This window comes from Bos grunniens, chromosome 13 (genome assembly GCF_055505025.1).
Source record: "Bos grunniens cultivar Pamir isolate PY7600 chromosome 13, Bosgru_T2T1.0, whole genome shotgun sequence".
NCBI classification, from domain to species: domain Eukaryota; kingdom Metazoa; phylum Chordata; class Mammalia; order Artiodactyla; family Bovidae; genus Bos; species Bos grunniens.
In genome coordinates this window covers 33,627,105-33,642,999 of record NC_141177.1, presented here as the reverse complement: position 1 = coordinate 33,642,999, position 15,895 = coordinate 33,627,105, and positions in this window count along the sequence as shown.

The following is a 15,895-nucleotide window of genomic DNA, read 5'->3' as shown; positions in this document are numbered from 1 at the left end:
GGCTCAATAAAGGACAGAAACGATATGGACCTAACAGAAACAGAAGAAATTAAGAAAAGGTGGCAAGAATATACAGAAGAACTGTACAAAAAAGATCTTCACTACCAAGATAATCACAATGGTGTGATCACTGACCTAGAACCAGACATCCTGGAATGTTAAGTCAAATGGGCCTAAGAAAACATCACTATGAACAGAGCTAGTGGAGGTGATGGAATTCCAGTGGAGCTATTTCAAATCTGGAAAGATGATGCTGTGAAAGTGCTGCACTCACTATACCAGCAAATTTGCAAAACTCAGCAGTGGCCACAGGACTGGAAAAGGTCAGTTTTCATTCCAATCCCAAAGAAAGGCAATGCCAAAGAATGCTCAAACTACCACACAATTGCACTCATCTCACACGCTAGTAAAGTAATGCTCAAAATTCTCCAAGCCAGGCTTCAGCAATACACGAACTTCCAGATGTTCAAGCCAGTTTTAGAAAAGGCAGAGGAACCAGAGATCAAATTGACAACATCCACTGGATCATGGAAAAAGCAAGAGAGTTCCAGAAAAACATCTATATCTGCTTTATTGACTATGCCAAAGCCTTTGACTGTGTGGATCATGATAAACTGTGGAAAATTCTGAAAGAGACGGGAATACCAGACCATCTGACCTGCCTCTTGAGAAACCTATATGCAGGTCAGTAAGCAATGGTTAGAACTGGACATGGAACAACAGACTGGTTCCACAGTGGAAAAGGAGTATGTCAAGGCTGTATATTGTCACCCTGCTTATTTAACTTATATGCAGAGTACATCATGAGAAATGCTGGGCTGGAAGAAGCACCAGCTGGAATCAAGATTGCTGTGAGAAATATCAATTACCTCAGATATGCAGATGATACCACCCTTATGGCAGAAAGTGAAGAGGCACTAAAAAGCCTCTTGATGGAAGTGAAAGTGGAGAGTGAAAAAGTTGGCTTAAAGCTCAACATTCAGAAAACTAAGATCATGGCATCTGGTCCTATCACTTCATCGCAAATGGGGAAACAGTGGAAACAGTGTCAGATTTTGGGGGGCTCCAAAATCACTGCAGATGGTGATTGCAGCCATGAAATTAAAATATGCTTACTCCTTGGAAGGAAAGTTATGACCAACCTAGATAGCGTATTCAAAAGCAGAGACATTGCTTTGCCAACAAAGGTCCATCTAGTCAAGGCTATTGTTTTTCCAGTAGCCATGTATGGATGTGAGAGTTGGACTGTGAAGAAAGCTGAGCACTGAAGAATTGATGCTTTTGAACTGTGGTGTTGGAGAAGACTCTTGAGAGTCCCTTGGACTGCAAGGAGATCCAACCAGTCCATTCTGAAGGAGATCAGTCCTGGATGTTATTTGGAAGGAATGATGCTAAAACTGAAACTCCAATACTTTGGCTACCTCATGCAAAGAGTTGACTCATTACAAAAGACTCTGATGCCTGGAGGGATTGGGGGCAGGAGGAGAAGGGGACAACAGAGGATGAGATGGATGGATGGCATCACCGACTCTATGGACATGAGTCTGAGTGAACTCTGGGAGTTGGTGATGGACAGGGAGGTCTGGCGTGCTGCAATTCATGGTGTCACAGAGTCGGACAGGACTGAGTGACTGAACTGAACTGAACTGAATGGGCCCAGATGCCATGGTCTTAGTTTTTTTAATACTGAGTTTTCAGCAACCTTTTTTTACTGTCTTCCTTCACTCTCATCAGGCAACTCTTTAATTCTTCTTCATTTTCTGTCATTGAAGTGGTATCATCCGCATATCTGAGGTTGTTGATATTTCTCCTGGCAATCCAGATTCTAGTTTGTAACCCATCCAGCCCAGCATTTTGCATCATGTACTCTGTGTGTAAGTTCAATTAACAAGGTGACAATAAGCAGACTTGTCATACTCCTTTCTCAACCCTGAAGCAGTCAATTGTTCCATACAGGGTTCTAACTGTTGATTCTTGACCTGCATGAAGTTTTCTCAGGAGTCAGGTAAGATGGTCTGGTATTCCCATCTCTTTAAGAGTTTTCCACAGTTTGTTATGATCCACACGAGATAAAAGGCTTTAGCATAGTTGATGAAACAGGGGTAAACGGTTTTCTGGAATTCCCTTGCTTTCTGTATGGTCCAGCAAATTCTGGCAATTTGATCTCTGGTTCCTCTGCCTTTTCTAAACCCAGCTTGAACATCTGGAAGTTCTCAATTCAGGTAATTCTGAAGCTTAGCTTGCAGGATTTTGAATATAACCCTACTAGCATGGGAGATGAGTGCAAATGTCTGGTGGTTTGAACATTGTTTAACACTGCTCCTTTTGGGAATTGGGATGTGGTTTGACCTTTTCCAGTCCTGTGGCCACTGTTGAATTTTCCAAATTTGCTGACTTATTGAGTGCAGTACTTTAACAGCATCATCTTTTAGGATTTTAGGGCTTCCCTGATAGCTCGGTTGGTAAAGAATCCGCCTTCAATGAGGGAGATTTGGCTTAAATTCTTAGGTTGGAAAGATTCCCTGGAGGAGGGATCAGCTAACCACTCCAGCATTTTGGCCTGGAGAATTCCATGGACTGTATAGTCCATGGGGTTGCAAAGATTCGGACATGACTGAGCAACTTTCACTTTCTTTAGGATTTTAAATAGCTCTGCTGGAATTCCATCACCTCCACTAGCTTTACTGGCAGCAATGCTTCGTAAAGCCCACCTGACTTCACACTCTAGAATGTCTGGCTCTGAGTGAGAGACTACATGATCAGGATTATCCCGGTCATTAAGATCTTTTTTGTACAGTTCTTCTGTATGTTCTTTACATCTCTCCTTGATCTTTTCTACTTCTATTAGGTCTTTACCCTTTGTGCCCTTTATTGTGACTCTTTTTGGATAAAATATTCCTTTGATATTTCCAGTTTTCTTGAAGAGATCTCTATCTTACCCTTTCTGCTGTTTTCCTCTATTTCTTTGCACTGTTCATTGAAGAAGGCCTTCTTGTCTCTCCTTGCTATTCTCAGGAACTCTGCATTTAGTTGGACGTACCTTTCCCTTTCTTCCTTCCTTTTCACCTCTCTTCTTTCCTCAGCTGTTTGTAACACCTCCTCAGACAACCATTTTTCCCATTTGCATTTCTTTTTCTTTGGGATGGTTTTGCTTGATGTCTCCTGTACAATATCATGGACATCTGTCCATAGTACTTTAGGCACTCTGTTTGCTAAATCTAATACCTTGAATCTATTCATCACTTCTACTGTATATTCATAGGGGATTTGATTTAAGTCATACCTGACTGGCCTAGTGTTTTCCCCACTTTCTTTAGATTAAGCCTGAATTTTGCTATGAGGAGCTGATGATCTGAGCCACAGTGAACTCCAGGTCTTGTTTTTGCTGACTGTATACAGCTTTTCCATCTTGAGCTACAAAAAAAAGTAATCAATCTGATCCAGTACTGACCATTTGCTAATGCTCATGTGTAAAGTCGCCTCTTGTGTTGTTGAAAAGTGTGTTTGCTATGACCAGTGCATTCTCTTGGTAGAATTCTGTTAGCATTTGCACAGCATCATTTTATGATCCAAGGAAAAACTTGTCTGTTACACAAGGTATTTCTTGAGTTCCTAATTTTGCATTCCAATATCCTATGTTATAGGACATCTTTTTTTGGAGTTAGTTCTAAGAGGTCTTCTAGGTCTTCATAGAACTGACCAACTTCAGCTTCCTTGGCATCGGTGTTTGGGGCATTGTTGCTGTTGTTTTTTAGTCACCAAGGCATGTCTGACTCTCTGCAACCCCATGGACTGCAGCATGCCAGGCTTCCCTGTCTTTCATTATCTCTCAGAGTTTGCTCAAACTCATGTTCATTACATCAGTGATGTCATCCAATCATCTTATCCTCTGTTTCCCCCTTGTCCTCTTGTTCTCAATCTTTCCCAGTTTGAGGGTCTTCTCCAGTGAACTGGCTCCTCCCATGAGGTAGCTAAGTATTGGAGCTTCAGCTTCAGCACTAGTCTTTCCAATGAATATTCAGGGTTGATATCCTTTACGACTGACTAGTTTCATCTTCTTGCTGTCCAAGGGACTTTCAAGAGTCTTCTCCAGCACCACAGTTCAAAAGCATAGATTTGGATTACTGTGCTATTGAATGGTTTGCCTTGGAAACAGACCAGGATCATCCTGCTGTTTTTAAGGTTGCACTGAAGAACTGCAGTTCAGACTCTTTTGTTGATTATGAGAGCTACTCCATTTCTTCTATGGAATTCTTGCCCACAGTAGTAGATATAATGGTCATCTGAATTAAATTCACCCATTCCCATCCATTTTAGTTCACTGATACCTAAGATGTTGATGTTTACACTTGCCATCTCCTGCTTGACCATGTCCAATTTACCCTGATTCATGGACTCAACATTCTAGGTTTCTATGCAATACTGTTCTTTATAGCATCATATTTTACTTTCATCACCACATATCCACAACTGAGTGCCATTTCCACTTTGGGCCAGTGCTTCATTCTTTCTGGAAATATTAGTAGTTGTCCTCCAGTCTTTCCCAGTAGTATATTGGACATGTTCCAACTTGGGAGGCTCATCTTTTGGTGTCGAATCTTTTTGCCTTTGTATATAGTTCATGGGGTTCTCACAGCTAGTACAATGGAATGGTTTGCCATTCCCTCCTCCAGTGGACCACATTTTGTCAGAACTTTCCACTATGACTCGTCCATCTTGGGTGGCCCTACACAACATGGTTCATAGCTTCATTGAGTTATTTATGCAAGCCCCTTCAGCATGAGAAGGCAGTGATCTGTGAAGGGGTCCATATATATATATATTTAAAATATTCTAAGTATTAAACTTTATACTATGTTTCAAGAAGTGGTTATGAAATGGGGTGATTTTGTCACCAGGAACATTTTGACAATGACTAGAAGAACCTTCTTTCATCACAAAGGGAAGGAAGTAGGTACTACTAACATCCAGTGCCTAGAGTTCCAGGATGTTTGTTAAACATCCACAAAGTTCAGACAGCCTTCTACAACAAATAATTATCCAGTCCAAAATGTCAATAGCACTGAGGTTATGAAACCCCACACTGGAGATAGTGATTCAACAGTGATATCATCAGCTTGTAAGCACGATAAATGTTCTTCAAATGCCTCAGCATATGTAAATTTGCACACCTGCAAAATTCAGAAATCAGTGTTAAATGGTGATGGTGAGTTTCTTTCTTCTTCTTTTTTTATTCATTAGGCTACTTCAGGTCTTATTTGTGGCACCTGGGGTTAGTTGCTCTGGGGCATATGGGATCTTCAGTTCAGTTCAGTTGTAAAGTTCCCTGATCAGGGATGGAACCCACAAATTCTCCTACATTGCAAGGCAGATTATTATCCACTGGACCAACAGGGAAGTCCCAATGAGTTTTTAAGGGGAAGTGACTTGAACTAGTCATAGGATGCAAGAAGATGTACTTGATATGAAACCTGAAAGGTATGTAGAAACCACCAACGTGCAAGAAGGAAGAAAGAACATTCTGTAAGAAAGAAAGAAAGGAGAGAAGCCCCTGTGGCAGAAGTAAAACAGTTAGAATCTAAAGGAGAATGTTGACGGAGTACAGAAGTAGGGGCAGAGCTTGGAGTTAAGTGAAAGTGGAAAGACTAGATTTTGTGGGGCCTCAAAGGTGTGGTTGTTCAGTCACTAAGTTGTGTCTGACTCTGTATCCCCATGGACTGCAGGATGCCAGGCTTTCCTGTCACTTACTGTCTCCCAGAGTTTGCTCAAAATCATGTCCATTGAGTCAGTGATGCCATCCAACCATCTCGTCCTCTGTCGCCCACTTCTCATCCCGCCCTCAATCTTTCACAGCATCATGGTCTTTTCCAATGAGTCAGCTCTTCACAGAGGGTGGCCAAAGTATTGGAACTTCAGCTTCAACATTGGTCCTTCCAATGAACACCCAGGACTGATCTCCTTTAGGATGGATTGGTTGGAGTCCTTGCAGTCCAAGGGACTCTCAAGAATCTTCTCTAGCACCACACTTTAAAAGCACCCATTCTTAGGTACTCAGAGGTGATATTAGGGACCTTTAATTCAATTCTAAGAGCAGTGGGAAATTATGACACTTTGAACTAATTGGAGGCCATAGTGATAGTGGGTGATAAGTCTATATCCACATAAAAAGGGTTAAAAGTGGTTGAGTTTGTAGTATATTTTACCATAATAAAGCAATGTAGCAGTATGTCATTTATTAAATGGGTGATCAAATTCAAAAGCTCAAAATAACCATAAGTGTGGGTTTTGAGATAGTGCTAGACTAATTTGGCATCAAAAGAACCACTGCTGCGTGTGACCAGTTTCATTTCATTCTCAATAAAGTGTTTCCTGATCCAATTTAGAGCCTTGAAAACTTTTCCTTCTAAATGTCAAAGCAAGGGTTCACTTAAACTTTGTTAGAATTTCCAACTGATGGATTTCCTCTCACAGATGGAAATTCTTTTAGCTCAAGTAATAATTCAAGGAGAAAAATGTCTACTATGAAATTTCTTTGGTTTTTGGTCCTTTTTTTTTTCAGTATAAAAATATTTGTGTCTGAATGAAGGAAGCTGAATAGTGAACAGAGATAAGATTGCCACCACTTGGGTGTTAGTGACCTTGACAGTCTCATCTGGAGACTGGTTACTATATATTAGAGTTGTTTCGCATGATTAATGCAGTGACTGGTGCTCAGCATTCCCAGACATCTGGCTTATTCAAATGGAATCATAGATAAAAATCAATAATAGCATTGTTTTCCTTACTTTTTACTTTATTTTTTTAGCATGACAAGCTTTGAAGTAGTTAATCAAAGAAAAGAAAGCTGTGGATTCTTTATTCATTAATATATTTCCCAGTAGACATATTTTTTAAATCTTTTATATCTGCTGCTTTTGTTTTCTTCTCTTTTTGAAATAACATAAAATATTTTCTTATTTGTAAAGAGAGTGGTGATAGGATTATAAACTTGATTTTAGTTTATTCAAGCTGAGACTTTGTAACAATCAGTAACGGGTGCAAACCAAACCTGATCTTTGAGGTTTATTACTGTATACTTTTAGCTTTGAAAGAGAGAAAGTGAATACTGGTACTTTGCTCTGTAGTTTACAGAAATGCTGCCCAATAAAGCTTTCTGTAATCATAGACACACTGCAAAATATTCTATAATATGCACTGCCCAGTATAGCAGCCATTGCCCCAATGTGGCTGCTGAGCCACTGAAATGTGGCTAATGTGACCAAGAAATTAATTTTTAAATTTTATTTCACTTTAATTAATTTAAATAACTACATATGGCTATTAGCTACTATATTGGACAGTGCAGCCTAGAGTTTAAAAATGTAGTTGGAGGTGAAATAAAGGCTGATAATCATTTAAGAAAAACAAGCTCCTTTTGAACTTTTAAAGCTTGAAGCACGTTCAGTTCAGTTCAGTTCAGTCGGTCAGTCGTGTCCGACTCTTTTGACCTATGAACCATGGCATGCCAGTCATCATGATGCCAGATCATCATGACAGTTCCTGTCATCACGAACTGCCACGAATCCACTCAAACGCATGTCCGTTGTGTCGACAATGCCATCCAACCATCTCATCCTCTGTCCTCCCCTTCTCCTTCTGCCCTCAATCTTTCCCAGCATCAGGGTCTTTTCAAATGAATCATCTCTCTGCATCAGGTGGCCAAAGCATTGGAGTTTCAGCTTCAACATCAGTCCCTCCAATGAACACCCAGGACTGATCTCCTTTAGGATGGACTTGTTGGATCTCTGTGCAGTCCAAAAGACTCTCAAAGTTTTATCCAACACCACAGTTCAAAAGTATCAATTCTTCTGTGCTCAGCTTCCTTTATAGTCCAACACTCACATCCATACATGACTACTGAAAAAACCATACCTAGACTAGATAGACATTTGTTGACAAAGTAATGTCTCTGCTTTTTAATATGCTGTCTAGGTTAGTCACAATTTTCCTTTCAAGGAGTAAGCGTCTTATAATTTAATGGCTGCAATCAGCATCCAGAGTGATTTTGGAGCCCAGAAAAATAGTCAGCCAGTGTTTCCACTCTTTCCCCATCTAATTGCCATGAAGTGATGGGACCAGATGCCATGATCTTAGTTTTCTGAATGTTGAGCTTTAAGCCAACTTTTTAACTCTCCTCTTTCACTTCCATCAAGAGGCTCTTATTCTTCACTTTCTGCCAAAGAGGTGGTATCATCTGCATATCTGAGGTAATTGATATTTCTCCCAGCAATCTTGATTCCAGCTTGTGCTTCCTCCAGCCCAGCATTTCTCATGAAGTACTCTGCGTATAAGTTAAATAAGCAGGGTGACAATATACAGCCTTGACGTACTCCTTTTCCACTGTGGAACCAGTCTGTTGTTTCATGTCCAGTTCTAACTGTTGCTTCCAGACCTGCATATAGGTTTCTCAAGAGGCAGGTCAGGTGGTCTGGTATTCCTGTCTTTTTCAGAATTTTCCACAGTTTATCATGATCCACGCAGTCAAAGGCTTTGGCATAGTCAATAAAGCAGAAATTGATGTTTTTCTGGAACTCTCTTGCTTTCTCCATGATCCAGTGGATGTTGTCAATTTGATCTCTGGTTCCTCTGCCTTTTCTAAAACCGGCTTGAATATCTAGAAGTTCACGGTGCATGTATTGTTAAAGCCTGGCTTGGAGAATTTTAGCATTACTTTACTAGCATGTGAGATGAGTGCAATTGTGTGGTAGTTTGAGCATTCTTTGGCATTGCCTTTCTTTGGGATTGGAATGAAAACTGACCTTTTCTAGTCCTGTGGCCACTGCTGAGTTTTCCAAATGTGCTGGCATACTGAGTGCAGCACTTTCACAGCATCATCTTTCAGGATTTGAAATAGCTCAACTGGAATTCCATCATCACCATTAGCTTTGTTCTTAGTAATTCTTCCTAAGGCCCACTTGACTTCACTTTCCAGGATGTCCAGCTCTAGGTGAGTGTGAGTGATCACATTTTCTTAATTATCTGGGTCATGAAGATCTTTTTTGTACAGTTCTTCTGTGTATTCTTGCCACCTCTTCTTAATATCTTCTGCTTCTGTTAGGTCCATACAATTTCTGTCCTTTATTGAGCCCACCTTTGCATGAAATGTTCCCTTGGTATCTCTAGTTATCTTCAAGAGATCTCTAGTCTTTCCCATTCTGTTGTTTTCCTCTATATTTTTGCATTGATCTCTGAGGAAGGCTTTCTTATCTCTCCTTGCTATTCTTTGGAACTCTGCATTCACATGGGTGTATCTTACCTTTTCTCCTTTGCTTTCCATTTCTCTTCTTTTCACAACTATTTGTAAGGCCTCCTGGGACAACCATTTTGCTTTTTTGCATTTCTTTCTCTTGGGATGGTCTTGCTCACTGCCTCCTGTACAGTGTCGCAAACCTCCATCCATAGTTCATCAGGCACTCTGTCTATCAGATCTAGTCCCTTAAATCTATTTCTCACTTCCACTGTATAATCATAAGGAATTTGATTTAGGTCATACCTGAAAGGTCTAGTGGTTTTCCCCACTTTCTTCAATTTAAGTTTGAATTTGGCAATAAGGAGTTCATGATCTGAGCCACAGTCCACTCCCAGTATTGTTTTTGCTGACTGTATAGAGCTTCTCCATCTTTGGCTGCAAAGAATATAATCAATCTGATTTTGGTGTTGACTATCTGGTGATGTCCATGTGTAGAGTCTTCTCTTGTATTGTTGAAAGATGGTGTTTGCTATGACCAGTGCGTTCTCTTGGCAGAACGCTGTTAGCATTTGCCCTGCTTCACTCTGTACCCCAAGGCCAAATTGCCTGTTACTCCAGGTGTTTCCTACTTTTGCATTCCAGTCCCCTATAATGAGAAGGACATCTTTTTTGGGTGTTAGTTCTAAAAGGTCTTGTAGGTCTTCAGAGAACTATTCAAATTCAGCTTCTTCAGCATTACTGGTGAGGACATAGACTTGGATTACCATGATATTGAATGGTTTGCCTTGGAAACGAACAGAGATCATTCTGTCATTTTTGAGATTGCATCCAAGTACTGCATTTCAGATTCTTTTCTTGTCTATGATGGCTACTCCATTTCTTCTAAGAGATTCCTGCCCGCAGTAGTAGATATAATGGTCATCTGAGTTAAATTCACCCATTCCAGTCTATGTTAGTTCGCTGATTCCTAGAATATTAGTGTTCACTCTTGCCATCTCCTGTTTCACCACTTCCAATTTGCCTTGACTCATGGACCTAACATTCCAGGTTCCTATGCAATATTGCTCTTTACAGCATCAAATCTTGCTTCTATCACCAGTCTCATATACAACTGGGTGTTGTTTTTGCTTTGGCTCCATCCCTTCATTCTTTCTGGAGTTATTTCTCCACTGATCTCCAGTAGCATATTTGGGTGCCTACTGACCTGGGGAGTTCATCTTTCAGTGTCCTATCTTTTTGCCTTTTCATACTGTTCATGGTGTTCTCGAGGCAAGAATACTGAAGTGGTTAGCCATTCCCTTCTCCAGTGGACCACATTCTGTCAGAACTCTCCACCATGAAGCACGTTCATTCGAGGCATAATTGATGTTAATGAGTCTTTGCTTTTAAAAAGTCCTCTTCCATTAGTTTTTTAATGTCAATTCATTTTACAGAATGCCATAAAATCTGAATTTGGATTCATATTATAAAAGGAAGGAAGGAGAAACTGATTAACAAGAAATATGTAGATACTAGTGTTTAAAATTCACGTTCTCACTTTGTGAAATCATTATAAAGCAAATCATAGATTAATCCACCTGGGCTGAGCATACAAACATTTAATGGATACTTATGAACAAACTCAGTAAACATTTACTATGTAAAATACAGGACAAAGAAGTGTAAGAGTCTGAGGTTAAATTCTTATTCAAACTAAAGCTCCTGAGACCAGCCTGTTGTTGTTGTTCAGTTGCAAGTCATGTAAGACTCTTTGCAACCCCATGGACTGCAGCGTGCCAGGCTTCCCTGTCCGTGACTCTCCCCCACAGTTTGCTCAAACTCATGTTCATTGAGTCAGTGATGCCATCCAACCATCTAATCCTCTGTCATCCCCTTCTCTTTCTGCCCTCAATCTTTCCCATCATCTGGGTCTTTTCCAATGAGTCAGCTCTTCAGAGCAGGTGGCCAAAGTATTGGAGCTTTAGCATCAGTCCCTCCAGTGAATATTCAGGGTTGATATCCTTAGGATTGACTGATTTGATCTCCTTGCTGCCCAAGGGACTCTCAAATGTCTTCTCCAGCACCACAACTTGAAAGTATAAATTCCCTGGATGCTCAGCCTTCTTTGTAGTCCAAATCTCACATCTGCACATGACTACTGGAAAAACCATAGCTTTGACTATATGGAACTTTGTTGGTAAAGTGATATCTCTGTTTTTTAATACACTGTCTGTGTTTGTCATAGCTTTTCTTCCAAGGTGCAAGCATCTTTTAATTTCATGACAAAAAATTTGATTATCATAGGTCTTGATTTTTTTTTATTCTTTAATTGGAAGAAAATTGCTTTACAATGCTTGATGGTTTCTGCTGTACAACAACACAAATCAGTCATAATTATATATATATATATATACATATATATATATATATATATATACTGCCTCCCTCTTAAGCCCCCCTCTCCCCTCCAATCCCACCCCTCCAGGTCATCACAGAGTACTAGACTGGGCTCCCTGTGTTATATAGCAGCTTCCCACTAGTTATCTATTTAACACATGATAGTTTAAGTACTACTTTCTCAGTTCATCCCACCCTCTCCTTCCCCTGCTGTGTCCAAAATCTGTTCTCTATGTCTGTGTCTCCATTCTTTCCCGGCAAATCTGCATGTGGTAATATACAATATTTGTTTTTGTCTTATGAAGTAGGTCTTGATGTTGAAAACTACAGATTTAAATTGAATGACATGTTGATTTTCCCTTTCTGAATGTTTACTATAAATGCAATAATAATATTTCTGCCCATCACATTTTCCCCCACCTTATCACTTATGAGTAGTAAGGAACTCATAAAACATGGGCTTGAAACCCTCATGGAAAACATTTACCCCCAGAGGAGTTGATTTTTTGGTTCTGACTTTAATACTTACACATGTGTTACTGTAGTACTTTCTTTTTTATTTGAACACAAGACCTTACTAACGTGCTTTATGCATTTAGCCCCTCTCAGCTACACTTGTGAGTTACATTATTCTTCTCTTTCTTGTGATGTTCAAGTCCCTAAACCTATGCATGAAACATTAAATGAATACATTTTTGGTGGATTAATGTTATAAAATTATACATTTTTGAACTAGGGAGATGTGAGTTAAAGTCCTAACCTTCTTGTGTACCTTCTGTGAAAACTAGAGTATTTCATTTAGTTAACTTCTTTGATGATGGAAATGGAATTAATTACATCTCTGTCATAGTTTTGTGGTAATAATAATGATAGATAATATGTCTTCAGCAGCTTTTGGGGGCAGATATGTTTGTTATCTTATTTTGTATATGGGGAAAGGAGTTTGAAAAACTAAATTGCTAAGTTTTGTGTTTCTAGAGTGGCAGACTTTATTTCCCCCATAATATCTGCTATAAATTTCTCACTCATTTCTTAGAGGTTTGCGTGAAAAATGTCCTCATATCAGATAGGCCTTTTCTTGCCATGTGTTCTGTAGTAGTACCTGCTCAATCTATATTATCTTAATATGCTTACCCCTGGATAAAATGTAAGTTCCCTAAAAAGATATATATTGTCCAACTGATATTGATAAATATTGATAAATAGAACCATCTAGCTTATAATAGGCACTCCATCAATACTTGTTAAATTATTGCAGTTCATTTTAGTTGCTCAGGTGTGTTTGTTTGCAACCCTATGGACTGCAGGACTCCAGGCTTCGCTGTCCATCACCAGCTCCTGAAGTTTGCTCAAACTCATGTCCATAGAATCAGTGATGCCATGAAACCAAACCATCCTCTGTCATCCCCTTCTTCTCTTGCCTTCAATCTGTCCCAGCATAAGGGGCTTTTCCAGAGTCAGTTCTTTGCATCAGGTGACCAAAATATTGGAATTTCAGCTTCAGCATCAGTCCTTCCAATGAATATTCAGGGCTGATCTCCTTCAGAATGGACTGGTTGGATCTCCTTGCAGTCCAAGGGACTCTCAAGAGTCTTCTCCAACACCACAGTTCAAAAGCATCAATTCTTCGGCACTCAGCTTTCTTTATAATCCAACTCTCACATCCATACATTACTGCAAAAACCATAGCTTTGACTAGACAGACTTTTGTTGGCAAAGTAATGTCTCTGCTTTTTAATATGCTATCTAGGTTGGTCATAACTTTTCTTCCAAGAAGCAAGGGTCTTTTAATTTTATGGCTACAGTCACTATCTGCAGTGATTTTGGAAAGAGAAAGTCACTCAGTTGTGTCCGACTCTCTGTAACCCCATGGACTATACAGTCCATGGAATTCTCCAGGCCAGAATACTGGAGAGGGTAGCTTTTCCCTTCTCCAGGTGATCTTCCCAACCCAGGAATCGAACCCAGGTCTCCCACATTGCAGGGGGTTTCTTTACCAGGCTGAGCCACAAGGGAAGCCCTGATTTTGGAGCACCCCCCAAAAAAGTCTGTCACTGTTTCCATTGTTTCCCCATCTATTTGCCGTGAAGTGAAGGGACCAGATGCCATGATCTTAGTTTTCTGAATGTTGAGCTTTAAGCCAACTTTTTCACTCTCCTCTTCCACTTTCATCAAGAGGCTCTTCAGTTCTTTTTCACTTCTGCCATAAGGGTTTTGTCATCTGCATATCTGAGGTTGTTGATATTTTTCCCAGCAATCTTGATTTCAGCTTGTGCTTCATCCAGCCAGGCATTTCACATGATATATTCTGCATATAAGTTAAATAAGCAGGGTGACAATATACAGCCTTGACATACTCATTCCCCAATTTGGAACCAGTCTGTTGTTTCATGTCTAGTTCTAACTGTTGCTTCTTGAACTTCATACAGATTTCTCAGGAGGCAGGTTGCCTTGTATTCCCATCTCTTGAAGAATTTTCCACAATTTGTTGTGATCTACACAGTCAAAGGCTTTGGTGCAGTAAATGAAGCAGAAATAGATTTTTTTCTGGAACTCTCTTGCTTTCTCAATGAATCAAAGGATGTTAGCAATTTGATCTCTGGTTCCTCTGTCTTTTCTAATTCCAGCTTTAACACCTGAAAGTTCATGGTTCATGTACTATTGAGCTTGGCTTGGAGATTTTTGAGCATTATTTTGCTAGCGTGTTAGAGGAGTGAAATTGTGTAGTAGTTTGAACATTCTTTGACATTGCCTTTCTTTGGGATTGGAATGAAAACTGACTTTCCAGTCCTGTGGCCACTGCTGAGTTTTCCAAATTTGCTAGCATATTGAGTGCAGCACTTTCCCAGCATCATCTTTTAAGATTTGGAATAGCTTAACTGGAATTCCATCACCTCTACTAGCTTTGTTCACAATGATACTTAAGTCTCACTTGACTTTGTATTTCAGGATGTCTGGTTCCAGGTGAGTGATCACACCATCGTGGTTGTCCGGATCATTAAGATCTTTTTATATAGTTCTTCTGTGTATCCTTGTCACCTCTTCTTAATATCGTCTGCTTCTGTTGAGTCCGTACCATTTCTGTCCTTTATTATGCCCATCTTTGCATGAAACTTTCCATTGGTATCATTAACTTTCCTGAAGAGATCTCTAGTCTTCCCCATTCTATTGTGTTCCTCTAGGTTTTGCGTCAATAACTGAGGAAGGCTTTCTTATCTCTCTAAATTATTTAGTGGATCAATGCTGTTGCACAATCTTCTTTATGCACATGTGCAAGAGTTTTCTAGCCATGATATATACCTAAAATTGAGAACTTTACCTTGTACAATATAGTTCAAAACTGGTATTTAAAAAAGCATCAATTTAAACTCTATCAGTGCATCTTTGTTGGCTTTTTTAAAGCTTGGTCAATTTTGTGTATGGAGATAGTTTCCCACCAGTTCTCTGCCTTTTCCTTGATTACTAGTGAAGTACAAGTCTATTCATATTGGTCTATATGGTTTCCTCAACCACTAATTGCCTGTTCAAATTCTGCACCCACTTATTTCTTCCTAGTTTTAAGTACTTTTGGTTTTTTAATTATTAACTGAAATTATTTAGAAGACACTCAGATCTTTCCCCAGTGCATCACTTATCTTTTAAATGTATTCATAATGCCTTTTGTTCTATAACATTTAAACATTATTTTCTCACAGTTTCTGAGGGCTGGGAATCTGATGGTGCCGTGTCTTTGTTGTTTCATCTCAGGAGCTCTCCTGCACCATGGTCAAACTGATGACCACAACTGCAGTCCTCTGAGTTTAACTGGGAGCCAAGGATGTGCTTCTGCACTCACACACAGGGCTACTGGAAGGTCTCAGTTCCTTTTTGGCTTTGGCTGGAGATCTCAGTTCCTTGCCACATGGCCCTTTTCATTTGTTGCCTGAAAGCCCTCATTACGCATCAGTTGGCTTCTCCCAAATCAGGAGATGTAGACAGATTGACCCTAATATTAAGCTGCAATATTTTATAACTTAATTTAAGAAGTAGCATAACATCACTTCTGCTGTCTTCTATTTCACACAAATCAGACCTCATAGAATATGGCATGGACCTAACTACAAAAGGGTGTGAATGTAAGAGGGCAGGAATTTGGCGGGGGGTGGGGGGGGTGCACTTTGTAAGCTGCCTACAGATGATAATTGAATTAGTGTTAGTGGGACTTAGTGATTTATTAACTTGTTTTTTTTTAATGAGCACAGAATTAACTGGAGTAGTGGTTCTCAATCAATTACTATTTGGGGCCTCAGG